Source organism: Tasmannia lanceolata, unplaced genomic scaffold (assembly GCF_043159265.1).
Source record: "Tasmannia lanceolata isolate RefF3 unplaced genomic scaffold, GAP_Taslan_0.1 ptg000006l, whole genome shotgun sequence".
NCBI classification, from domain to species: Eukaryota; Viridiplantae; Streptophyta; class Magnoliopsida; order Canellales; family Winteraceae; genus Tasmannia; species Tasmannia lanceolata.
The window spans coordinates 8,233,082-8,259,450 of record NW_027518683.1 but is presented as its reverse complement, the minus strand read 5'-3'; the positions used below and the strand labels follow the sequence as shown (position 1 = coordinate 8,259,450).

The following is a 26,369-nucleotide window of genomic DNA, read 5'->3' as shown; positions in this document are numbered from 1 at the left end:
TCGATCACCCCCTTTGTTGTTATACAGTGCCTTTCCATAGTTATCTCTGTTTGGATCGAACCCTGAAAACACACTGTTCGACCAAGTGGATTCCTATGTTATCCGTATCTAAAGGATTATAACACATACAAATTTATGCCAAGAGCCAAACATGCGTGTTTGTCAGATACATTAACATGTACAAAGGTTTCTGCTGTCTCCATTCTCCTGACATGTGGTCATCGACAAATCCATATTACCCTTATGAGACATGGTACTAATGACACTTTTTTAGGTACCATCATGGAGATCTTATCACATTTCAATCTATGCAGTATTCACTGGGAGAATTCAAACAACCCACAAGCACTGCAAATGACTCACCAGAAAATCTAGTCATGACTTCGAATCCCGCTACCATATCACCTTCCCCATCTTCTTGTCACTTCTAGCCCCGTTGCATATCTCTCTACCAGTTCCCACCAATCTCCACTTGCCTATTCCACAACTGACTGTCCTTTGCCCCAAACACTTTCCCCCAAACACGGTGACTATCCTACCAGACTCCCATGCCATCCCTTCAGGTGAAATATCATTATGCCTTCCTTTAATAGCTTCCTCTCAAACCCCTTGCTCAAATTCACGACCTATACATATGAGACACTTTTCAAAGCAAAGGGTCAGGGACACTTCCGTATCCACCACCCTATCAGCTAGTTGGATCACTCCCAGCTCTCTTCTGGACAATGATTCTTGCTTCCATTGATGAGCTTGTTGAACTAAATATGGTCAAATCAGATCTCAATAGTCCTCATTGGAAACCAACCATGGACATAGAGATGGACGCCTATTGCAAAACTCAAACTTGGACACCTGTGCCATGCGAACCTGATGTGAATTTCATCGGTCCTGTTGTGAAGGTGATGGGTATTCATCTTGTTCTCACTTTGCCGTCCCCCTCTCAGCTTTGCTAATATGATGTCGAAAATGAATTCTACCATGGGTTTCTCCATGAATAAGTCTTCATTGAGCAACTGTCTGGTTATTTGTACACATCAAAACGTTTTCATGTATGTTGTCTAAATTGAGCTCTTCACGGTCTCAATCAAGCTCCACTGGCGTGGTTCTCTTGAGTCAACCATTTTGTATAGATATGGAATTTATGTGTAGCAAGGCTAATCCCTCAATGTTTGTTCTTAGAAGTGGGCCAAACACACTCATCTCACTGTTGTGCATTGACGATATTGTCAGATATCCTAACAGGAAACAATGGTGATGCCATTCATTTAAAAAAAAAAAAAAACGATGGTGATGGTGTTCTCCTCTGTCTTTGTTACCTACATTATTTGAGAATTTGAGATGAAGGATTTGGGTGACCTTCATTATTTTCTTGCTATTGAGATTCTTTCCAATTCCAGTGGATTGTTTTTTATCACTATCCAAACATGCCAAGGAACTTCTACTAAACGCGGACATGTTTGATTCAAAGCCACTGCCAAACGTCTTTACAAGTTGGCCAAAAACTTATTGACACTGCCAAATTGTAGGTGTGTTTACACTAGTGATCTCCTTTCTGATCCATCATCATATCTACAGATAGTGGGATCACTCTTATGCCTCACTTTGACTTGCCCAGATATTGTGTGCAAAGTCAACACAGTTTGCCAACATGTTTAAGCTCCCCTGGCTGATGGATAATACGCTATGTTGAGGGGACAATTCATCATGGCTTATTACACTCAAGCAGCCCTGTCTCTTCTATGATTACCATGAAATCGACAGGGCTAGGTGCCTAGATACTCGTTGATCTACTGGTAGCTATGTTGTCGTCTTTGGTAATTTTTGCATCCTTCGGAGCGCCAAGAAAACAGTGTCTTGGTGCAGCTCTATGCTGAGTATGGAGCACTTGCACACTGTTGTAAAAATTATCATTACGTGCCTCCATCATATGGGAATCTTTCTTTCCCGTGCACAGGGTCGGAGCTAGGAATTTACACCTGGGGGGGGGGAACAGAATTCCTTTGCCTGCATTGGGCATTGGGCTAGGGAGTAGGGATGACAATGGGATTTTGCTAGTCATTGGGGGGCCATGGCCCCCCACGCTATATGTGCCTCTGCCCCCTGCCCGTGCACCCATTATTCTCTCTGGAAACAAGAGTTCTATACACATGGCAGCGAGTTCAATGTAAACACACCTACAATTTGATATTTCGATGGTACGAGGAGAGCTCCCCAGTGTCACGGGCCTTTTGTTTTAGCAGCGGAATAACCCGTCCCGAGATCTTCAATCTTCTGAGTGATAGCAGACATCAATTGCTTAAGAGTCTCTAGAGTAATACACTCCTAAAAGCAACCGTGATCTTATATAACCATTAGACGCGCCCTTGCCTCAACCGCCTTCGGATCTGCACTCGCATCTCCTTCGGCTTTTGCTAAAATCTGTTCCTTCCATCAGCCCGGCACCTCAACACAAGCACTTCTAGATACTTTGTTCACAACCACCGAGCCTTTCATCAAGCTACTCAACTTGGCCATACTGTGCCCAACTTTGAACCCAATCTTATGATCAGCCTGCATCATGAGTACAACGAACACAAGGCCTTGAAGCCAAGTGCAAAGTCCATCCAGTTTGAGGCATGATGATGCCACGCACAAATCCACCAAGTCCTACGACCCGGCAATTCAAGGCACAAACCTATGCCATGAATCAATATGCAAGAACCGAAGTTCCGCAAGACAACTCCAACCTTCTTGAAGCGAGGCCAGGTCTAGCCGCGCTTTGCTCCACCAAGCCCAAAGACTTAGGCGCTCACACCACCACATCGAGGGACAATCCGAATAGTCTAAGCCTACCAAGGAATGAGGCATTGCACCACATCCCAATTTGCCAAGCACAGAAGCTTGGTCATCCAAGAAGTAAGTATGCCTCATGGACTGATCCACAAGGAATGCACCTTGCGAGGGTGACCAACGCCACCGTGGCATGAACTCATGGGAAAGCCTAGAGATTGGCCTAACCACAAGACGTGCCACGATGCAAAAGGCAAAGTAGTATAGCGAGCCCCTGCACTGGTCCGTACGCGCAATGCAAGTGGAAGCCCAACCCAACAGGCATTGTCTTTGGCCCCCATCATCGACCAAAGAAACTGGAGCATCCATTTGGAAAACTCACAGTCGCACCCAAAGCTCTCTTAGGGCACGCACATGAGCTGCATTATGATTTCCTACTGTGTACCTCGCACACACAAGCAAGTCCTTGTACAATCCACGAGCAAACCACCAAGGTTCCGACCCACACCTGCTAGACCTATTGGGGGAGGAGTCAGCATGTTACAGGGCCAACTCCCTCTAAAGAGTTTGGCCAACCAACCCGCTCAACTAGGAGTGCCCACCAAAGGTGCTCTTAGCGACTACTTCACAAGATGCAACAAGATGAGGCGGATTGGGGGGCGAGACAAAACGGGACGAGCGGGATCGGCGTGCCGATCTGTTTCCCTGTGACACCAGTGACGCGAGTTCGAATCCCCCCAAGCTTACTTGATGCGCGTGGTTTACGGATGATTTCGTGCATCCGTTGGGACTAGTCCCACCCTAAACATTGTCGTGGGGACACCCATATAAAAACTCAAAAGAGAGCTGCCATCCACCTTTTCTGCATTGGGCATTGGGCTAGGGAGTAGGGATGACAATGGGATTTTGCTAGTCATTGGGGGGCCATGGCCCCCCACGCTATATGTGCCTCTGCCCCCTGCCCGTGCACCCATTATTCTCTCTGGAAACAAGAGTTCTATACACATGGCAGCGAATTCAATGTAAACACACCTACAATTTGATATTTCGATGGTACGAGGAGAGCTCCCCAGTGTCACGGGCCTTTTGTTTTAGCAGCGGAATAACCCGTCCCGAGATCTTCAATCTTCTGCGTGATAGCAGACATCAATTGCTTAAGAGTCTCTAGAGTAATACACTCCTAAAAGCAACCGTGATCTTATATAACCATTAGACGCGCCCTTGCCTCAACCGCCTTCGGATCTGCACTTGCATCTCCTTCGGCTTTTGCTAAAATATGTTCCTTCCATCAGCCCGGCACCTCAACACAAGCACTTCTAGATACTTTGTTCACAACCACCGAGCCTTTCATCAAGCTACTCAACTTGGCCATACTGTGCCCAACTTTGAACCCAATCTTATGATCAGCCTGCATCATGAGTACAACGAACACAAGGCCTTGAAGCCAAGTGCAAAGTCCATCCAGTTTGAGGCATGATGATGCCACGCACAAATCCACCAAGTCCTACGACCCGGCAATTCAAGGCACAAACCTATGCCATGAATCAATATGCAAGAACCGAAGTTCCGCAAGACAACTCCAACCTTCTTGAAGCGAGGCCAGCTCTAGCCGCGCTTTGCTCCACCAAGCCCAAAGACTTAGGCGCTCACACCACCACATCGAGGGACAATCCGAATAGTCTAAGCCTACCAAGGAATGAGGCATTGCACCACATCCCAATTTGCCAAGCACAGAAGCTTGGTCATCCAAGAAGTAAGTATGCCTCATGGACTGATCCACAAGGAATGCACCTTGCGAGGGTGACCAACGCCACCGTGGCATGAACTCATGGGAAAGCCTAGAGATTGGCCTAACCACAAGACGTGCCACGATGCAAAAGGCAAAGTAGTATAGCGAGCCCCTGCACTGGTCCGTACGCGCAATGCAAGTGGAAGCCCAACCCAACAGGCATTGTCTTTGGCCCCCATCATCGACCAAAGAAACTGGAGCATCCATTTGGAAAACTCACAGTCGCACCCAAAGCTCTCTTAGGGCACGCACATGAGCTGCATTATGATTTCCTACTGTGTACCTCGCACACACAAGCAAGTCCTTGTACAATCCACGAGCAAACCACCAAGGTTCCGACCCACACCTGCTAGACCTATTGGGGGAGGAGTCAGCATGTTACAGGGCCAACTCCCTCTAAAGAGTTTGGCCAACCAACCCGCTCAACTAGGAGTGCCCACCAAAGGTGCTCTTAGCGACTACTTCACAAGATGCAACAAGATGAGGCGGATTGGGGGGCGAGACACAACGGGACGAGCGGGATCGGCGTGCCGATCTGTTTCCCTGTGACACCAGTGACGCGAGTTCGAATCCCCCCAAGCTTACTTGATGCGCGTGGTTTACGGATGATTTCGTGCATCCGTTGGGACTAGTCCCACCCTAAACATTGTCGTGGGGACACCCATATAAAAACTCAAAAGAGAGCTGCCATCCACCTTTTCTGCATTGGGCATTGGGCTAGGGAGTAGGGATGACAATGGGATTTTGCTAGTCATTGGGGGGCCATGGCCCCCCACGCTATATGTGCCTCTGCCCCCTGCCCGTGCACCCATTATTCTCTCTGGAAACAAGAGTTCTATACACATGGCAGCGAATTCAATGTAAACACACCTACAATTTGATATTTCGATGGTACGAGGAGAGCTCCCCAGTGTCACGGGCCTTTTGTTTTAGCAGCGGAATAACCCGTCCCGAGATCTTCAATCTTCTGAGTGATAGCAGACATCAATTGCTTAAGAGTCTCTAGAGTAATACACTCCTAAAAGCAACCGTGATCTTATATAACCATTAGACGCGCCCTTGCCTCAACCGCCTTCGGATCTGCACTCGCATCTCCTTCGGCTTTTGCTAAAATATGTTCCTTCCATCAGCCCGGCACCTCAACACAAGCACTTCTAGATACTTTGTTCACAACCACCGAGCCTTTCATCAAGCTACTCAACTTGGCCATACTGTGCCCAACTTTGAACCCAATCTTATGATCAGCCTGCATCATGAGTACAACGAACACAAGGCCTTGAAGCCAAGTGCAAAGTCCATCCAGTTTGAGGCATGATGATGCCACGCACAAATCCACCAAGTCCTACGACCCGGCAATTCAAGGCACAAACCTATGCCATGAATCAATATGCAAGAACCGAAGTTCCGCAAGACAACTCCAACCTTCTTGAAGCGAGGCCAGGTCTAGCCGCGCTTTGCTCCACCAAGCCCAAAGACTTAGGCGCTCACACCACCACATCGAGGGACAATCCGAATAGTCTAAGCCTACCAAGGAATGAGGCATTGCACCACATCCCAATTTGCCATGCACAGAAGCTTGGTCATCCAAGAAGTAAGTATGCCTCATGGACTGATCCACAAGGAATGCACCTTGCGAGGGTGACCAACGCCACCGTGGCATGAACTCATGGGAAAGCCTAGAGATTGGCCTAACCACAAGACGTGCCACGATGCAAAAGGCAAAGTAGTATAGCGAGCCCCTGCACTGGTCCGTACGCACAATGCAAGTGGAAGCCCAACCCAACAGGCATTGTCTTTGGCCCCCATCATCGACCAAAGAAACTGGAGCATCCATTTGGAAAACTCACAGTCGCACCCAAAGCTCTCTTAGGGCACGCACATGAGCTGCATTATGATTTCCTACTGTGTACCTCGCACACACAAGCAAGTCCTTGTACAATCCACGAGCAAACCACCAAGGTTCCGACCCACACCTGCTAGACCTATTGGGGGAGGAGTCAGCATGTTACAGGGCCAACTCCCTCTAAAGAGTTTGGCCAACCAACCCGCTCAACTAGGAGTGCCCACCAAAGGTGCTCTTAGCGACTACTTCACAAGATGCAACAAGATGAGGCGGATTGGGGGACGAGACACAACGGGACGAGCGGGATCGGCGTGCCGATCTGTTTCCCTGTGACACCAGTGACGCGAGTTCGAATCCCCCCAAGCTTACTTGATGCGCGTGGTTTACGGATGATTTCGTGCATCCGTTGGGACTAGTCCCACCCTAAACATTGTCGTGGGGACACCCATATAAAAACTCAAAAGAGAGCTGCCATCCACCTTTTCTGCATTGGGCATTGGGCTAGGGAGTAGGGATGACAATGGGATTTTGCTAGTCATTGGGGGGCCATGGCCCCCCACGCTATATGTGCCTCTGCCCCCTGCCCGTGCACCCATTATTCTCTCTGGAAACAAGAGTTCTATACACATGGCAGCGAATTCAATGTAAACACACCTACAATTTGATATTTCGATGGTACGAGGAGAGCTCCCCAGTGTCACGGGCCTTTTGTTTTAGCAGCGGAATAACCCGTCCCGAGATCTTCAATCTTCTGAGTGATAGCAGACATCAATTGCTTAAGAGTCTCTAGAGTAATACACTCCTAAAAGCAACCGTGATCTTATATAACCATTAGACGCGCCCTTGCCTCAACCGCCTTCGGATCTGCACTCGCATCTCCTTCGGCTTTTGCTAAAATATGTTCCTTCCATCAGCCTGGCACCTCAACACAAGCACTTCTAGATACTTTGTTCACAACCACCGAGCCTTTCATCAAGCTACTCAACTTGGCCATACTGTGCCCAACTTTGAACCCAATCTTATGATCAGCCTGCATCATGAGTACAACGAACACAAGGCCTTGAAGCCAAGTGCAAAGTCCATCCAGTTTGAGGCATGATGATGCCACGCACAAATCCACCAAGTCCTACGACCCGGCAATTCAAGGCACAAACCTATGCCATGAATCAATATGCAAGAACCGAAGTTCCGCAAGACAACTCCAACCTTCTTGAAGCGAGGCCAGGTCTAGCCGCGCTTTGCTCCACCAAGCCCAAAGACTTAGGCGCTCACACCACCACATCGAGGGACAATCCGAATAGTCTAAGCCTACCAAGGAATGAGGCATTGCACCACATCCCAATTTGCCATGCACAGAAGCTTGGTCATCCAAGAAGTAAGTATGCCTCATGGACTGATCCACAAGGAATGCACCTTGCGAGGGTGACCAACGCCACCGTGGCATGAACTCATGGGAAAGCCTAGAGATTGGCCTAACCACAAGACGTGCCACGATGCAAAAGGCAAAGTAGTATAGCGAGCCCCTGCACTGGTCCGTACGCGCAATGCAAGTGGAAGCCCAACCCAACAGGCATTGTCTTTGGCCCCCATCATCGACCAAAGAAACTGGAGCATCCATTTGGAAAACTCACAGTCGCACCCAAAGCTCTCTTAGGGCACGCACATGAGCTGCATTATGATTTCCTACTGTGTACCTCGCACACACAAGCAAACCACCAAGGTTCCGACCCACACCTGCTAGACCTATTGGGGGAGGAGTCAGCATGTTACAGGGCCAACTCCCTCTAAAGAGTTTGGCCAACCAACCCGCTCAACTAGGAGTGCCCACCAAAGGTGCTCTTAGCGACTACTTCACAAGATGCAACAAGATGAGGCGGATTGGGGGGCGAGACACAACGGGACGAGCGGGATCGGCGTGCCGATCTGTTTCCCTGTGACACCAGTGACGTGAGTTCGAATCCCCCCAAGCTTACTTGATGCGCGTGGTTTACGGATGATTTCGTGCATCCGTTGGGACTAGTCCCACCCTAAACATTGTCGTGGGGACACCCATATAAAAACTCAAAAGAGAGCTGCCATCCACCTTTTCTGCATTGGGCATTGGGCTAGGGAGTAGGGATGACAATGGGATTTTGCTAGTCATTGGGGGGCCATGGCCCCCCATGCTATATGTGCCTCTGCCCCCTGCCCGTGCACCCATTATTCTCTCTGGAAACAAGAGTTCTATACACATGGCAGCGAATTCAATGTAAACACACCTACAATTTGATATTTCGATGGTACGAGGAGAGCTCCCCAGTGTCACGGGCCTTTTGTTTTAGCAGCGGAATAACCCGTCCCGAGATCTTCAATCTTCTGAGTGATAGCAGACATCAATTGCTTAAGAGTCTCTAGAGTAATACACTCCTAAAAGCAACCGTGATCTTATATAACCATTAGACGCGCCCTTGCCTCAACCGCCTTCGGATCTGCACTCGCATCTCCTTCGGCTTTTGCTAAAATATGTTCCTTCCATCAGCCCGGCACCTCAACACAAGCACTTCTAGATACTTTGTTCACAACCACCGAGCCTTTCATCAAGCTACTCAACTTGGCCATACTGTGCCCAACTTTGAACCCAATCTTATGATCAGCCTGCATCATGAGTACAACGAACACAAGGCCTTGAAGCCAAGTGCAAAGTCCATCCAGTTTGAGGCATGATGATGCCACGCACAAATCCACCAAGTCCTACGACCCGGCAATTCAAGGCACAAACCTATGCCATGAATCAATATGCAAGAACCGAAGTTCCGCAAGACAACTCCAACCTTCTTGAAGCGAGGCCAGGTCTAGCCGCGCTTTGCTCCACCAAGCCCAAAGACGTAGGCGCTCACACCACCACATCGAGGGACAATCCGAATAGTGTAAGCCTACCAAGGAATGAGGCATTGCACCACATCCCAATTTGCCAAGCACAGAAGCTTGGTCATCCAAGAAGTAAGTAATGCCTCATGGACTGATCCACAAGGAATGCACCTTGCGAGGGTGACCAACGCCACCGTGGCATGAACTCATGGGAAAGCCTAGAGATTGGCCTAACCACAAGACGTGCCACGATGCAAAAGGCAAAGTAGTATAGCGAGCCCCTGCACTGGTCCGTACGCGCAATGCAAGTGGAAGCCCAACCCAACAGGCATTGTCTTTGGCCCCCATCATCGACCAAAGAAACTGGAGCATCCATTTGGAAAACTCACAGTCGCACCCAAAGCTCTTTTAGGGCACGCACATGAGCTGCATTATGATTTCCTACTGTGTACCTCGCACACACAAGCAAGTCCTTGTACAATCCACGAGCAAACCACCAAGGTTCCGACCCACACCTGCTAGACCTATTGGGGGAGGAGTCAGCATGTTACAGGGCCAACTCCCTCTAAAGAGTTTGGCCAACCAACCCGCTCAACTAGGAGTGCCCACCAAAGGTGCTCTTAGCGACTACTTCACAAGATGCAACAAGATGAGGCGGATTGGGGGGCGAGATACAACGGGACGAGCGGGATCGGCGTGCCGATCTGTTTCCCTGTGACACCAGTGATGTGACACCAGTGACGCGAGTTCGAATCCCCCCAAGCTTACTTGATGCGCGTGGTTTACGGATGGTTTCGCGCATCCGTTGGGACTAGTCCCACCCTAAACATTGTCGTGGGGACACCCAAATAAAAACTCAAAGAGAGCTGCCATCCACCTTTTCTCTGACAAATTGTAAGTCAATGGCGATATGTTCCTAGCTCAACTTGAGGGGGGACTATGACATCAAGAAACAACCTCCTCAAGAGAAGGATCCACCTCATCAAGTTAGATTCACCAATCTCACAAAGTGGAACAACTTAAGAGAATGATCCAGGCTCAGTCAGAAAATACCAAATTGGTAATCTATGTGTAATTACCACTCGTATCATAAATGATCCCTATCCCTTATACCATATGTGTGATCTAAAACTACCAATTAATGGAGTAATATGATTAGTTTTCTCAGCTCCTTGTTGTTTGAAGAAATCCTCCACTTCAATTGGTCTTTTTTTTTTCTCACGAAAAGCAAACATGAGGTGACAAATCAAGTGTTTCATTTGAGATTTAAAATAGTTGTCTCGCTCATCAAGTTTTACGCATCTCACCAACATGATCATGCTGTAGGATCCACCTGATCAAGCTGGATGCATTGCCACAACCTCACTAACAAAATTTATCTCCACCATCTAAACTAAAGGAACTATCTCACCAACTCGATCATGCGGCCCCCTCATGGGTCTATGGACCTCACATCTGAAAATTGATTTGGCTATTCTGCTTTCTCATTATATATGTATATTTTCTTGTACAGATATTATATATGTAGATAATATCTGTATTCTCATTTTCTTTACCTACAGTCTCCTCTCTGTTTAATAATCGAAATTATTTGAAATGCTAATTTTGTTATCACACAGTTATATAACTTTGCTTTGCACTCCTAATAGAGACGACTAATCTAAACAAAGTTGAGAAACAAACAAAGATCAACAAATTCAAACTGACCCTCTGACTAGAGTTTTGAAAATGGTTAAATTTGTAGTTTTGGATTCCACCACCAATAAAAAATGTTAAAAAAAAAAAGTATCTGTACTCTTCCAAACCTTATCCATTTAGATTGTCATGTCACAGTCGGTACTGATAGCCAATCGTTTCATGTTGTTCAGTGGTTTCAGACTTTCAGCTTTTAGTTACAAAACAGTCTGTAATTGTGTAATCAAGAAGGGTGTTTTGGATAGACGTATTTCCCTAATTTTTCAAAAAATTTGGGATTCTGAACCCAATTCATTTTATTCCTAGATTTTCATGCGCAAGGAAAAGAACAGCAAAAAGTTTGTTTTCCTATTTCTTTCTACAGAACAGCGCTGGTTGTTCTGGATACTGTCTGAACAAAAACTTGCAACACGTGATCATGGTCTTTGTATTTCTTGCAACTACCCAAACTAGTTTTACCTATCCAAACTAGAGTAAGAGGGAATTGGGAAAAAAATAAACCTAGAGAGAGAGAGAGAGAGAGAGAGAGAGAGAGAGAGAGAGAGACCTCAACAGCAAAGAAGAAACCCAAGTTTTTGGGTTGAATTTTGGAGTTTCGGCATTTCATTCATTCATCTCCTTCACAACCAACCATTCAAGGCTTAGGTTTTACTCTCCATCTTTTTCTAGTTTTTAGCTTTTGATTTTTAAAGCATGTTTTGGAAGATTCAGTCTTTTCCATTGCCGTTTTGGTGGGAACTGCAACTTAGCTTCTCTCTCTCTCTCTCTCTCTCTCTCTCCAGTATTTATGTTTATTCTCTGTACTTCTGAGTTGCTTTTTCTTTGGATTTTTTTATAAGCTTTTATTTATTAGGAGTAAGGCTTTTGTTGAACCATTGAAGCCACTGCATTTAGGGTTTTGCCATATGTTTGTTTAACTCCCTCTAATCTTTACCTCTTTTTTTTTCTTTCTATGTTGCTGTTTTTTTTTCTTTTTTCTGAATGGTTTATATTGCTGTTTTCCTTTTGCTTTGAAAACAGAATACCTTGTTATTATGCCATCTTTGGATACCTTCAATTTCTTTTTTTGGGGAACAACTACTAAAATTTATTTTCATATAATCTTTAATACACATGGTTTGTAAGCTAAATTGTGTAGATTTAGAAGTTGATATATTTAATGGCTTTCAGGGCCTTGACCCCTTTTGGTGGCATCCAAAGAGGCCTTTAAGTCTTCGTCTTAGACATGAAATTTGCTGTTCTATCATCTTTATCTCCAAGCATTGAAGCATGGTGTGCCAATCACAAGCATTGCACGTGTGTTTGATAGAGGTATTTTGGAACCCTTCTTCGACAGAAACTATGTGTAGTTTGGCACACGGAAAACTTTCTTTCTGTGAGACTCTATTATTTTATTTTATTTTTGACCTGACTCTCTATTCCTCTTTTTTCTTCAATGGCTCTCTATTCTTTTATTTTGAATGAACTTTATTCTCTCATCTAATGGAAGAGGCAGGTAGTACGCCATAGTTGGAACTCTGCACTTGCCATTGGCAAGTGAGAGCAATTGAATTCTGTGCAACCGTTTGTTCTGTATCTAGCAGTTTTTAGCTCATTGTTTGTAGCATGAATTTTAACTGTATAACTCTTACCTATTATATGTGTTGCTGGCAAGTATTTTTGCAGTCGCTAAACTATTAAATGTTATGTTTATTGGTCATACGAACCTCGATCATGTTGCAGAGCATGACAACCATGTCAGAAAAAAATCATGAGCAGAAAGCATCCATCTTTAAAGTCTTAAGATTGGTTTACTCCAAGAACTTTGTTTGAGGGAACATTTCTCCTTTGGAATGTCTCGGAAAATTTTTAGTGAGCTGGTTTGGTTAGTTTAAAAATTGGTCAACATAATCTACACATTGACATTATTAGTGACTTGTATAGAAAAGAAGCCTCATTCTTGTTTCAAATCTCCATAGGTCTTTAAGGTATGTTTTGATACGTCTTATTAAGGGTAAATTTTTTTCTAATGCTTCACATTCCAAATATTATTGAACTTCCTTGGATCGCTATTTGTTTGCTTGGGGCTGGCTCGAAGATTAGTAGAATAATAAGTCAAAGGGGATGAGACAAACATTTGGTTTGTCTAGAAGAATGGTGGAATAGTGTGGTAAGTAGTTTTTGGTTGCATAGAAGTTCTCTCGAAGAGTAGTGGAAAAAGTAAGGGTGTCACTACCAAAAAGGGAAGAGAGGGAGAGGGAAGGGGGAAAAAAGAGAGAAGACAAACCTTTTCCACAATTCTTCTACCAAATTTTTACCTTTTTGGTAGAATTTGATTGGAAGACGAGGAGGGAACATTAGGGCCACATGGGCACCAAGTGTGCAAAAAAAGCAATAGTAATGTCTAGAACATGTCGGGGAGTCAAATAGAACTTCAATGTAATATTGGCAACCAAACATGGAATCGACATTTATTGGCATTTGAAATTTCAATGAATCCCGAGCGTTTGTGCAACCAAACATGGCCTAAGGGGTCTGTTCAGTTGCCAACTATGGCATGAAAAGGAAACGAAAAAGGGCATTTTTTTCATCAAACCAGGTTGACAGGTCATTTAGTTGGATTCCACGGAAAACTCAAAAATTGTGTGGATGCTGAGTTGTTTCTCTCTCTAACTAGCGTGTCACTCCATTTCCATCGAAAGAGTTTCCTTTGCTGTGACGGAAATAGGTTTTAGTTTCGATTTCTTTCGAGTCTAAAGGGGAGCTTTTTCATTTTTGGGTCTTGTCGATCTCTTTGAAGAAGTTGCTCACGGAAGGAGGTCGACTCAATCTCAAGCTCATCTCCTTCCCATCTCTGTCTTGTCTGTTGAGCACTAAGCTCATTCGAGCAGAATGGGTCGTTTTGGGATCTTGCTTTCGGATTGCAAGAGAGTGGAAGGAGAGGTGGGAACTCTGGTTTTTGCAACGATGACTAGAAGCCATTGCAGTTTTTTCATCGGAGGTTTGCTTCAGTGGTGAAGAAGCTTTGAATGGTTGAAGCATGTAACTCCTTTATGAAATGGTTGGAATTTGGAGAACCCCTTTTTGAAAAGGAGCAATCGAACTTGCTGCAACTTTGAAGCATCTTTCTCCTCTTTCCCTCTTCTCTTGCAACTTCAATGGCGGTGAAGAAGCTTTCAATGGCTGAATCCTATAACCCCATTTTATTTTTTTTTAAAGTTGACATATTTTCATTGATACTATAAGAATTACATTGGGGACCAGGAGTCCCAACTGGCATTACATAGTATCGAATAAAGCTGGCCAGGGCATACCTTGAGCCAGAAAGATTGAACAAAAACAACAAAAATCTGGGTCCTTTCTTCCTGCACCATGCCATGGGCGGGTCTTATGCTAAAATCAATCCAAACAGAAGCTTTCCCCAACCATGCCCAGCCATTTGCCTTGCACTACGATCATTCCAACCAACATCCATTGTCTTCCTCAACCAACCTCAAAAAACCCCAACACTTCTTTAGCAGTAACACCACCATGACTTCCCAATTACTCCTACTATGGGACTCCTGCCCAGCCACATTGTTTTCTATGGGACAATTGCTCCAGAAATTTAATTTCATCCATCCCCTTAGTGGGACTTCCCATTTTCATGATATTTTCTCCACAATTTTCCTTTCCCAACTAAACACTCCTGTTCCTCAAAATGTCCCCAACACTATATGTTATTCTCATACGGCTTTTGGCCCAAGTTACTAGTTCTATCTTGTCAAGCCACGCCATACCCTTCTCTTTCTCTCCAAAAAGGCGCTGATTCCTTTTCTTCCAAATGTTCCAAATAAGGCACGGGTCTCCCGGTTCCCCTTCCACGTTTGTTTCTTGTTTGTCTTTTTTTTTTTTTTTTTTTTACCCTCAGCCCGCTTTTTGATATCTTCCAGCATACCAGGTAGCAGTTTCATTCTCCTCATATGATACATCCAATTTTCCCCATGATTGTCAGTTCTTCATGCTCCATAACTGTTGCTTCCACAATGGTTTGCTCCGAATCAGCGACTCTAGCTAAAGCCACACTGAATTTTTCTTGTAAATCTGCATCCACATAATCCGGATTTGAGTCTGATACGGATGCACCCTCTTGGCTATTTACAGCATTTTGGATCAGCTTCTTTGCTTTTGGATGCAATGTGTGATGCGGACCCCACTCCTTGATAGCATTGGGGATGAGCTGATTAATTTGGAATCGCGATTTTCGGAGGGACGACGGGAGTGAGATATACAATTTACCCCGAAATATACTACCAGAGTCCCTACATGACCATCGAAGAGTCGGACTCAGGTGATGAAAAGAGAAAGTTTTGCTATTTTTTCTTCCCTTCTCAGCTTCAATTTTTTGTTTTCTAATTTCCTCTAGGATGGGACAACTGTTTTCATGCATGATAGGCTCCTCCGCTCCAGCATGCGGATCATGTGCCATTTGTCTAAGGATCCTTCTCGGTGTTGCCACATTATCTATTTCCTTGCCTGTGGTTTTCAAAAAACCACGCCTCCCTGCCATATTTATAATTTCATTTCCCATCATCTCAGGACAATTGTTTGCCTACATGACGGGCGGTACAGTCAAAGCGAGTGGATCATGCACCACCTGGTCCTTATTCCCATTTGATCTGGCCACGATGTAAGTGTCTGGTCCTCTTTGAGCCTTCGATGACCCAGCTGTCCAGCATGCTGGTTGACAACAAGCTGATGCAGCACTGTGAAGAAAAGGGGATAGAATTAGAAGAATAGGGGAAGAAGAGACGAAAATAACCTGAAGAATAGCATGAACTCTTAAAGAAGCCTACTAAAATAAGAACTCTAAACAAAATAACCTGCCTAAAATGGAAAATAAATTCCTAAAAACTAAATAAGATGGAAAATAAATTCCTAGAAAATCTAAAGGGCAAATATGCCTCTTATTTAGGCCTAAAATCTGCATCACAAGCTTCCAGAGACTTCTTCTCTTTGATCCTGATTGGATTCAATTAGCCACTTGTTCATCAGTGACGCATGCAAATGACACATTATTTGACTTTACCCCTCCACTATTCCTAGCATCAGATTTCTTTTTGAATTTTGATCCTCAGGTTTGCCCTCCCCCTCCTTTTGAATAAACGTTCCCGATCTCCCCATCTACTGGTGGCATCCACTCACCCACAGAACCTTTTCCTCTTCGTAGTCTTTCAAACAACCAATAGGAATCCTCAGAAGGATAATCGTTATTTATTATTTTTTTAGGGTCTGATGTTTCTGCCCTTGTCTTCTCCGATGGAGAATTTCCGACCAGTGTCCGTCTCAGTAATTGGTCTTTCTCCACATACATTTTCCTTTCCCGTATCTTGTGATTCAGCCGATGGTCGAAAGGATATGTCTCCTTCACCCCTATATACTCGTTGGCTGCAATATTTATGTTCGGTCCAAATGACTCCAATGGAGTAGTATCGGTTCTCCACCTTTAGTCTTACCATGGATCGAAGGAATGCCCATTCAGATGTGAACATCTTGGCCTTTGCATATTCGAGGCTCTGGGGGGTTGCCCCCTTCCAGATGGATCTCCGTTACCATTCCAAACAGACTTCCAAGAGCATTAACAGTGGTATACGCCCCGGCCTGCATCGGAATCCCAAAGAAGCGGATCCATATAGCTTTCACCCCAGGTTTAAAAGCCGGGTTCCACGGATAAAGTGATAGAAGAAATTCTCCGAAAGCGTTCGCACCCCTCTGAAAAACCATATTGGCCTGCTCTTCATTCTGAAAACTGAAAAGAACCTCATTTGTGCTTATGGTGAAAGGTTCTGGAAGATGTGGGAGTTCCCGGAACCATTTCGCCCACTCCCATATTGTTGCAAGATCCCATTCCTGTTTCTTCATGCGACCAATAAGGAATGTTTTGAAGAGTTTTATTCTTTGCTGAACTTCATGCCCAGAAATTTCTACCGTTCTGACGCCACCGATCTCCTCAGACCTTGCTGTTCCATTCTCCGGCCATATTCCACCATTTCCAATGTCGATGACACCTTCTTTTCTGATCTCCTCTTTGCTGGTTTTCTGTTTTCCACCACATTTTCTGCACTCCACTCTCCTTTTGAAATTGCGATATTCACATCTCCTGCACAACCAATCTCCTGGAAGAAATTTTATGTTTCCACCATCGTAGGTGTTCTTTTCTAGTCTCTCCATACCCCCGTACTTTCTTCTTATCATATTCTCCCCCCAATCCCTCGCTTCCAACCAGGAGCAGCGACTCCTGTCGGCCCACTCCTCCTATAACCCCATTTTGATATGGATGAAATTTGGAGAACCACTTTTTGAAAAGGAGCAATCAATCTTGCTGGAATTTTGTAGCACTTTTCTCTTATTTTCGGAGAACCTCTTCTTCTCCTGCAACTTCAATGGCGGCTTATCGAGGCCGATCGTTCGTCCACTCCCATCCGCATCCGTGCAGTGCGTACACCGTTCGCCGCCACGGCCCGCCCTATCCCGCATCCACCCCTCCAGCAAACCTTCCACCCCTCCTGCAAACCTTCTTTTCTTTATCCCCGCAACAGAACATTCATTTTCGGTTTCTTTTGTTCTGATTTTTTCTTTTTCATTTAAAAAAAAATCTTTTTTTTTCTTTGCGATGTCATTTCTCGGGGTTTCTGACCCATTAAATGCAATTGAACAGACCCTAAGGTAGGTTATGTAAGATTTATGGGTTTTCTTTAGAATTCTAGATTTTTTCTAAATGCAACTGAACCCTAAGGTAGGTTGTCCAAGATTTTTGGGCTTTCTTTTGAATTCTAGATTTTTTTCTAGTGGGAATGAATATGTGAGAACACATAAGTGCCATCTTGTGCTGATTTTTCTTTCTATTTTTCTTATTTTAGATACTAGGAGCATCTTATTTTTCCATCTAATATTCTGCATCTTTAAACTGGCTTCAAGATATCATTTGTTTGTCTTTTATCGAAGAATCGTAGAATCAATATTTTGGGGAAGAATCCCAGGAATCATCATCTTTCCTACAAATATGCTTTCTCCTAGTGGCTTCCATCACTCTACGCACTTTCTAAATTTGCAGGTAATCCTGATGGCGAAACAATGGTTACCACCTTGCATTTCTAACATGGAACATTAATTCTATATTTATAAAGTTCTCAAGTTTAGAATATACTAATTTGATAATTAATGTCAATCAATACAACACCAAGTAACCCTCATGTTAGAAAAATTACAAGTAAACCTTTCATGCAAATGACTAGCCTAGCTCCCCTCCATCTATCAATCACATATGTGCTCCTATGAAATTTTTTATCCTAGTGCCAACGAATTTTACACATGGCATATTATATGTATTGGACTTCCAAAAGTAATTTGTAAAATTCTCTTTCGTAAACTATAATTATGTAATACATAATGTATGTTGAAAAATGATTTCAAAAAAATATTTGATCAAATCTTAATGGACTCTTATTTACTATTCAAGTACTTTCTAAACATAGCCATCTTGATTGTTCTCTCTTTCCAGAGTGGAGGATCTTTTGTAGGGCACCCTATGCACACCGTGTCTCATACATGACTGGAGGATCCTTTGTAGGGCACTCCATGCACACTTTGTCTCATACATGACCCAATGTTTCTGGGTATAGTACCTATCGGGCATCACCGGTTAGAATAAGCAAAGTTACATATTAAACACTCAAGTTAATGTTGGCTCTGAGGACTTGACTTCATATACAGACTAAACATCGTGGTCTTATCTGCTCTATGTTTCATCTAATATGATCCCGTTCAATGCGTGACACTCTTTTACATGTCTGCTTAGGGTTTTTACCAAATGATTGTTAATTTGTGATACATGTCTCTCTATATAGTAGCTCAACATTTTGCTGATTCACACATCTTTACCATTTTGCTGATTCACACATCTTTACCAAATGATTGTTAATTTGTGATACATCTCTCTATGTATAGTAGCTCAAAATCTGGAAACTGATCGTGAATGGGATTTAATTCTAGTCTCAAGGCTCGAATTAATGAGCATAAATAACGAAACGATAAAGATACATTCTTGAATCCTCCTCCCCCACTTCACCATGAATCAGCCTACCTGCTGCGAATGCACCTTAGGAAAAAGATGACGAGAAAGGATCTTTGCCAAACTTTACTGTTGACAGGGCCAATAGCTCAATATCCTTCATTTCCAGATGTGATATCCAGTTACTTGGGAGGAGTTGTTTAGAAATGGCTATTGGGTATTGGGTATCTATTCACCAACGAGGCATTGTGTATCTATATTCACAAGGGAGACAGCAAGACTCCTCTATATGCACAAGGGAGACGGCAAGACTCCTCTATATTCACAAGGGAGACAGCAAGACTCCTCTTAATCCCTTTCCATAGACTCCTCTTAATCCTTGACCATGTAACTGTAAAAGAAAAATATACTTCTAAGGATACAATGTAGTCCAAAAACCTGGAGGTTCCTTGTTTCCAAGCAGTGGAAGCAAGAGAGATAAAATAACAAAGAAAAGGCGTTTGATCACCGTCGTAGGGAATTGAATACTTCGACGGAATGATAGTTACTTCGATCCCTTTGAGCGAACCTGGACAATACTCTTACAGGGGCTAATCCTAGCAACCCAAAAGTTCTCAAAGAATGTAAAGCCTAGAGGTCAATTTTCATTCAGTAATTTAAAGAAGTCTATTACAATGCTTTGATAACATCTATTTATAAGAAAAAAGAAACCCTAAAAGCAAAATTTAGGCGTAAGCAATTAATCTCAACCGTCCATCGAAAGTAACTTAAATAAAAGCTAAAAACTTGACCAGGATAATCCTAAAAATGACCCTAAAATAGAAATCATGTAATAGACATGTACCACATACGAAAATCGTCCGTAACTTCGTCAAATCACGTCCAATTCGCAAAGAATAAGACTTGGTCTATGTCGCATGCTCTTAGTAGTTTTCGCCTGCATTGGGATACAACAATTAGATCCTCCTATTGGGATCCATGCCAAATCCAACAATCGGATGAATCACTAGAAATGCATAAGAACCCCACTTCAGTCTCAACCTAGACAGGCCTACGTCATTGCTTACAACAAAGCCTACCATTGGGTATGAAGCCAACAGACCAATTCAGTTGCCACAGTCTCAACCTAGACAGGCCTACGTCATTGCTTACAACAAAGCCTACCATTGGGTATGAAGCCAACAGACCAATTCAGTTGCCACTGGCTGTGTCCTTAGAATACCAAATAGCACACATGCAAGTGTTTCTCCTTTAGGTGTAACATCTATAGCTTGTCAACAGCTACATGTATGATGACCACTTAAGCCAGTCTAGCATCTTAATATCTATACTCTACATTACTAGAAAGATGGGGTTACTCAGCATCTCACTATCTATTTTTTCTATAACTAGAAAGCTGGGGCTCCCACGGATAAACATAGTATTTAATACTAATGAAATCAAATAAATAGGAAAACCCAGGTTTCATGCACAAAGGCTTAATAGATACTTCATATAAGAAAAAAGTGTTTTAAAACATTATAAATATAAATTTCTTTTCAGATATTAAATAACTTTACATAAGACTAGGTAATCCGGGGAAAGCTGGAGTTGGGGGAGTAATTAGGGATCATAGCGGAAATGTTGTCATATTTGGGTCCGGCTGTTTGTGATGCAAATGAAGCCGAGGTATCGTCACTCCTTTTTGGGCTTCGATGGTTTGGGAAGAACAACTTTTGCCCTCTGATCGTTGAAGCCGACTCGTCAAGCACCATTACCTGGGGCAAAAATAAATGCTCTGGTCCTTGGCGACTGGCTAAGCAGAATTGACAGAATTCGCGATTTAGCTAGAGTCATCCATCCGACATTTGTACACACGAGGAGATCCGCTAATTCTGTGGCGGATGAATTAGCTAAGGCAGGTGTGGATCGAGAAACCGATTCTATCTATTACGTCTCTGGAGTGGCCTAGTGTTTCTTGGGATCTTTTTTTTTTACAATTATCATGACATGTAAATGGGACATCTTGTCCCTCATTGTATGTGTCTTGATAATTCAATGAAATCTGTTACCTTTTAAAAAAGAGAGAGAGACTAGGTAATATTATACATAAATGCATTGTTGGTCATCCATGTGTATTCTGAATTTTCTCTTGTACATTATGTGTGCTTGCGTGAGGACAAATTTTTCTAATGCCTACCATCTACTCTCTATTTAATTGTCGAAACTTTGATAAAAACAAATTACTCCCAAGGCTTAAGCTGTTAGAGTTGGTGCTATTTAATTATTTATACCTTAACACTCCCCCTTTAACACTCCCCCTCACGTGTGGCCTCTCTTTTTTGGGTTGGCCGCATACATTGATTTTTAATATCAAGGAGTTGTTGGGTTTTGAACTCATTGCCAGCCGTGAGGCTATAGCTCTGATACCATGTGAAAACAACCAATTACTCCAGAGGATGATTAAATAACACTAAATCTAACATGATGATTAAATAACACTATATCTAACAGCTTAAGCTTTTGGAGCAATTGGTTGTTTCACATGCTATCAGAGGTATTGCCTCACTGCAGGTCTTGGTTTCTAAACTAACAACTCCTTGATATTATGCCAACCTTAACCCCCCTTAACCCTCCGGAAGCATAGTTTTACAACTACACTGTGTCATCGTGGACTCCCCCATGTTGACTCCTTTTTACCTTGGCCGCGTTATTATGACAGCATCGTCCGTGTCAACTGAGTAATTGATCACACTCCCACTTGTTTACTCCCCTTTTCTCATCCGCATTTGGAAACACTGCTCGGAAGTATAAGTGACTGGAAAACACCAACTATAACAGGTTAAGCTTTTGGAGTAATGTCTTACCCACAATGACTTCTGTGAATGTACTATCATTTTCTTTTGCAAAAATCATGACACTGGCATGAGCAGACTATATTTTTTTTCTGACATTTTCATTTTAAATGTGTAACACTGACTATATATAGATTTTCAAACCTTGTCTGGAGAACATCTAATAATGAAATTATTAGATGTTACTGTTTTAGTTTTGCTGTTTAGCATTCGCAGTCATTATATGGTTATTGAAATTAGTGTAGTTCAGTTGCATGTTCTCTTTGATATTCTCATAAAAGTGAAGTCCAATTTTTGCCATCAAGCCCCTTATAGCAGTCACTGTACCTGCCAATACAGGACAAATACGTTTAGCACGATGATTGTGACCAGCTATCTAGTGGGACCCAGTGCCCAAAAATCTCATCTAGCCAAAGTGGATACCCTGTAGATTTATTGGTTCTTAGGTGAGTGGGTCACCCATGATGGACCAGTGGTATGTTATGTCACAACTTAGGCACATGGAGAACCTTCTTTGCTGTGGCTAATACGGGCACATATTTTGTTGGGAAGCGTGGATGTATACCCTACAACTGATGTTGTTCATCATTTGCTAATAAAATGCTTGAGGCATGCTTGATTAACTCTACCTTGGTTCAAAGAAATGCAAAAAGAAGAAATGTTTCATCAAACCAAGTTTTAGCAAAAGAAAAACAAAATCATACGTATATTTGAATTATTAGTAACATATAGTAGTTATTGCTTCTAGAAAAAAAAAAGACAGACCTTCATCATGTCTTTGTATTCTTTCTTATTTTTTCAGTTCCTTTTTCCGTTTTAACTTCCCAGCAAAACTAAAACAATTTGATGCTCTCTTACCATCAGATGATGTTTATAATATCATTTCTTCGTAGAATATTCAATGTTATTGACCCATAAAATGTTGGTATCTTGTGATTTTCGTATTTTGGTTGCTCTATGATTGCTCAAATCATTCAAAAGAATCGGAAACCAAATCTCTCCACGTCTCTTTGATTGGGTTGACAAGAGACACGCAGAGTACTCGGGATCTAGTACTATAGGAAAATTATGTCCCCATTCCCTTGTTTTGAGAATGACACTCTATGATAAATTAACTACTATTCTAAATTTTTGATTGCCTTTTGAGAGCATGTGAGTCTTAAAAAGCTGATTAGCATAGCACACAGTAAGGACTAAGGAGTAGAATGCTGTTATTTGGACGAGTGAGTGCAGATATCAGTTCCTATTTTATATGGGAACATTTACCATTCCCATTTTATATGAGAATATTTACCAACAAAACACTATTTTTCTTCCTAAGTTCTTATGAAACTGCAATCATTGTACACCTCTACCTTGTTGAGAGAGGGAGGGAGATGAGTTTTTTAAAATAAGAAAAGAGGGTGCTGAGACATTGTACGCCTCTCCCACCTACCCAAAACAACCCCCTACACCAAATCTATGAAATGAGTTTGTTTTTTTTTAAATAAGAAAAAAGGGTGTTGAGACATATTACACTTCTCCCACCTCCCCCAACACTCCCTCTACACCAAATCTCTCAACCTTACCTAAAACCTAAGTGAAGAGATATTAACAAACAAGTACATTAGGATGAGTTTATTAGATTAGGAAAATTAAAATCGATCTATAATGTTATTTTTTATTAATTCATTAAAAATACATGGTTATTCTTTTTTCATGAAAATATGATTATGAATGTAGGATTGAACACGTGGCACAAGGAGGGCTCTTAGGAAGATTTCCGAGACGGCTTTGTCTTTCCTGGAGGCCTCTTTAACTCATCATCCAACTCTTTTTTCCACATGTAAAATATTTATGTCAAAAGGCCACCTGCCGATTAGTTGAAAACCCTGACATTATAAGGCCATCTTTGGCAACCATGAAATATTACTACATGTAGTATTCGTCGGTCCAGTTGTGCCAGAGAGGTTTAGAAGGAGGGAGAGAATTGCATAGGAGAGAGGAGGGATGGCATAAAAAATCCCTTAAAACTAGAGTCCAATTGTGCCAGAGAGGTTTTGGAGGAGGGAGAAAATTGCTCAGGAGAGAGGACGGATGTCATAAAAAATCCCTAAAAACTAGAGTAAAGAAAATACTTATTTAGAACAGAAAAGTGTTTATGGGCTCGAGTGCACATAGCTTATCTGTGGACCTGGCAAACGGGTGGGTCGGGCTGGGTCAACCCGCGGGTGATGCGGGTGCGGGTCAGGAGATGACCCGCATTTTTGTGGGTCAGAATTTAGGTGACCCGCGTGGCCCGCGGGTGGGCCGGGTCAGCCCGCGGGTCACCCGCAAATTCAAACGGTTGTTTATTTTGGAAAATGTTATCACTGGATTTTGATGACGGGAGTATGGCCGGCACCGTGGGATGATCCAAACCGTCCATTAGATGGCCCACAGCCTAAATAGGTTGTGCCCCAAAAATTATTTCAATAGGTTGATCCATACCCTCGGATCTATAGAGGGTTAGGATCAAGTGATCAACCCTCTAACATTCAAATCGGAGGGTTGGGATCAACCTATGGTGCTAGCCACAACCTATTTATATTCTATGGTGCCAGCCATAACCTATTTAGGCATCAAACCCTTAAAAATAGATTAGCATGACAAAATCACCATCCTTTGCATTAGAAAAAAAAGCCATCTAACTAGATTAGCATAACAAAATCACCACCCGTAAAAAAGCCATCTAACCATATTACCATAACAAAATCACCACCCAAAAACGGATTTCAAATGGGCCTTAGAAATTTATAAGTTATTAAATAACTAGTGAAGGGTTTTCAATTTATTATTAAAATAATAAAATAGTGGGTCCACGCACTATCTGGCGGTGCTAAACATCTCAAGGGATCCACACAGTCACTAAAAGAGGACGCACATAGATTCTCACAAAAATCAAATCTCAAAAGCCATTTGAAAAGAGGTTACTTAATTAACCTATTAAATATAATTAATATTTAATTTTAATGATTGTTCCCGACACTTCACTGGGACGAAAATCTGTTCAGTGGACCATATCACACTACCAAGGGACTCCCAAATTTTTTACAAAAAAATCGATTTAAAGAAGTCCTTGAATATATATATATATATATATATATAGAGAAAACGGTTCCTACACATATGTGTAGATAAGTTATCTACACACTAGCTTAAAATACAGTGGGGGCCACATTATTTGGGTGATCCAATCCATTCATTTATAAGGCCCTCACATAGATAGGGTGTCCACAAAAAATCAGATCCATAGGATCATCCTAACCATTCGAATTGTGGAGGCAAAAAATGGACTAATTTGTGAAGGTTTAAAGACATCCATTTTACCTCCACAAATCATAGGGTTGGGATGATCCTATGGATCTGATTTTTTGTAGACACCCTATCTATGTGAGGGCCTTTAAAATGGATGGCTTGGATCACCGAAACAATGTGGGCCCCCACTGTAATTTAAGCTAGTGTGTAGAGAACTCTCTACACATATGTGTAGGAACCGTTTTCTCATATATGAGAAAACGGTTCCTACACATATGTGTAGATAAGTTATCTACACATATGTGTAGGAACCGTTTTCTCATATATATATATATATATATATATATATATATATATATATATATATATATATATATATATATATATAAGCGTACCTCATACAGGACAAAATAAGGGAGGCTGATATATAAAAACACTTCAACAAATAAGGCCCTTTTACCTTTGAGTGTCGTTACCAAAAACAACCAAGTATTGTTAAACACTCTGTCTGTGACATGGTCACTTTTAACAGTCGCGTGTACAACAAGAATCTTGTTACAGTGAAGAAAGGGTGGAAATATTAGAGAAGAGGGGAACGACCAACACCAACTTGCATTAGTTGTTGATTTCTGCACACTAGAAGGAATTTCCAAGCAAGCTTCTTTCTTGTTCCTAAAGCCATCTACTAGCCCACTAGGTACGGGGCAATGCAAAATAATAATAATAATAATAAGGGGTTTCCTAGGGACGATCGCAAAAGGTATTTCGGGGCTGGGCTATTACATGTGAGAGGAGACACCTCATATGAATTAAATGAAAATGACAAAATCTGACCTTGTGTGGCTGCTCTCACATGCAACATCCCATCAGCCAAATGCCTGTGTGGCTGGGAGGATCAGTGGTGACGATCAATTGTAAGAACCAAAATGGGACATGCACGTAGAGTCACCCCAACTTTTCCTGGCTGTTTCAGAACAAGCTGAAGCAGATGAATCTCATAAATCAGAAGTGGTGGGTCGGCTCCATTCATGCATTATTTTCTATCACTCTCAGCTTCATTTGTTCCAGTCTCGAGCTGTTTCAAAAGAGACAAAAATAAGCTCAAAAGGATGAAAAAAACATCGCTTTCCAACTCTGCATACCGTGGTTTTCTCAGTATTTTTATGATCCACTCTCCAATGACGTATGACCAACCAATTTCTATCCATCCATACACAACTCAACGTGCATGTGACGCGTGTGTTAGGTGATCGAAGGCTTGTCTATTTCAAGGCAACTAAGTGGGTC

At 42.7% G+C, this 26,369-nt stretch overlaps 1 long non-coding RNA gene across 2 annotated transcripts in view; it reads left to right on the top strand.

Annotated features, from left to right (window-relative positions):
• LOC143879533 (uncharacterized) overlaps window positions 1-22,477 on the top strand; it is a 38,704-nt gene extending 16,227 nt beyond the window's left edge. For both annotated transcript variants that reach the window (XR_013251308.1, XR_013251307.1), the window contains exons 5-6: window positions 12,114-12,254; window positions 22,146-22,477. This is a non-coding gene — a long non-coding RNA (uncharacterized LOC143879533). The remainder of the gene's footprint in view (window positions 1-12,113; window positions 12,255-22,145) is intronic.
• Window positions 22,478-26,369: the final 3,892 nt, after the last annotated feature.